Genomic DNA, 2242 nt, shown 5'->3' with positions numbered 1-2242 from the left:
GTGGCTATTCATATTGTTTTTAAACAGAAAATATATCTACCCTTCAACAATTGGTGTTAAATAGGGATGGCAATTTGTAACCGTTTAATCAATTAATCGGTTGGAAGGATGCTAATCGGTTAGACAATCTGTAATTGGTTAGTTGGATAAATAAAATATATGTAAATCTGAGCACAGTTTTCTTAAAATCCCTTCTGTTTTTTTTTTTAGACAGGAAAGGGCTGCATAGATTTTTATATAGTGTTTTACACATCTTATAATTAAGAATATTTGGAGATAACTATAGCTCTCCAGATTGAGATCGCAGGGTAATTGGTCAATTCGTAAAGTGTTAATTACTGTTTTTATAACATCATGCCGTTACCCAGATAGTCCTGTGGTTTTTTAATGATATTGAAAACATCATCGTTAAGCACTTTTAATTATAGTATGTCTATATTTGCCGTTATCTATTAAATTATTATAAAGAACGTTGTAAATTGTAAATAAAGTGAGAGTTCAGACATAGACTAGTTCTGATTATGGTGACAACACAGAATTAACTTCTTTAACATCTGTGTTAAAAAATTATCCCTGTCTGATTTCTCAAGCAAGATTAATGGTTTTGTTAATTTTTTTCTTGTCTATTGAAATTGAAATAAAATATATTCTTATGTACATAAAATTCCCCGATCAAAATAATAAACAGAATGTAACTTCTAACGTCTTTTTAGCCTTTTTGTGTATAAGAAAAGAAATTGTCAAAATGTATATCTTGATACGAATAATTGGTTAATTGGTCGGAACGTTTTGGGGTTAATCGATTAGCAATTCTGCAATCGATTGCCATCCCTAGTGTTAAATATTATACATGATTATATAGTGTATAAGTAGTCCCTATGTAGTCTAAACGAATGCAAACAGTTCATAATGCTACATTATTATATTGGAATTGAAGTCGTTTTCATTGGAGTGTCAGCACCTTTGCAGTGGCTTGTGATGTTACAATGAATACACCAAACAATGTTGAAAACCATGGTTGCAGCAGCTGAAGCCAGCTGTAAATTGTCAGACAAGTCTATTGCAGGATTATTTTCCAAACATTTAGATGTCTTACACAAAAGAAACTAGTGTTAAGTTCCCCAAACGTTCCCTAACTCCCTTTTTGTGCTTTATTCCTGTAAGACTCTTTTTTATTTGCTCAGTATCGAAGGATTTCATTTAAGAATAAAAAAAAGTTACAATGATATCAACCATATGTCATTTAACGTTTGGCATGCGCACGCACATTCATACATATGCAAGATGATCATGGCATGTTGGCTAAACGATAAAAATATCTTTATATACTGAAAATTAAAAAAAAATTAATACAAATATAAGTGTTACCATTTTTCAAGTATAATATTCATTTTTTCCACATGTGCATGTACGTCCTTGCATTCAATTTTGATAGTAGCATAATGTGGAAATCTATTATACCTATTTAATTCATATTCTAAATTTCACCCCGTTTTGTTGAGAACCAAGAAAGTTATAGGCATTTAAAGTTTCAGCCAATCAGATTGCAGCACACGTGCATGCACGTGCTTTCATGATAATTCTTATAATAATACTATAGATCTTCATAATGTATGACTACGTTCAAAATTTCAAAGGATTATAATAAAAAACAAGAAAGATATTGAGACTTTAGTTTCAGCCAATCAGAGCGAAGCGCACGTGCATGCGCGAGATCTTGCTATTTTGACCATGTCGCCTTTTCATACTACTAATATATACTTATATTCTGAGTTTCAAAACATTTCATCAAAAGGTAGAAAAGTTACGACTATCTATTATACTGGTTGTCAGCTGTAATCTGGACATTTCTAGCTCACCTGAGCTGTAAGCTCGAACTTTTCTGATCACAATTCCACCGTGTGTCCGTCCATCCATCTGTACTAAACTTTTCACATCTTTAACTTCTTCTCAATAACCACTGGACCAATATTATCAAAACTTGGTACAAAGCATACTTGGGTGAAGGGGAGTTTAAGTTGTTAAAATGAAGGGCCAAGTCCCCTTACAAGGAGAGATAATCAAGAAAAGACAAAAATAAGGTAGAATCATGAAAAAATCTCAAGAACCAATGGGCAAGAAAAGATTTAAACTCACTTGGAAGCATCCTTGTATAGGTTAGATTCTAAATTGTTCATCATGACCCCCGGAGGTAGGGTTGGGCCACAACAGGGAGTCCAAGTTTAACATTGAAATATATATG

The sequence above is a fragment of the Saccostrea cucullata genome, unplaced genomic scaffold (assembly GCF_032062105.1).
Source record: "Saccostrea cucullata isolate Sc308-1 unplaced genomic scaffold, CSIRO_AGI_Scuc_v1 ctg853, whole genome shotgun sequence".
Lineage (NCBI taxonomy): Eukaryota > Metazoa > Mollusca > Bivalvia > Ostreida > Ostreidae > Saccostrea > Saccostrea cuccullata.
This window is presented reverse-complemented; position numbering follows the sequence as displayed.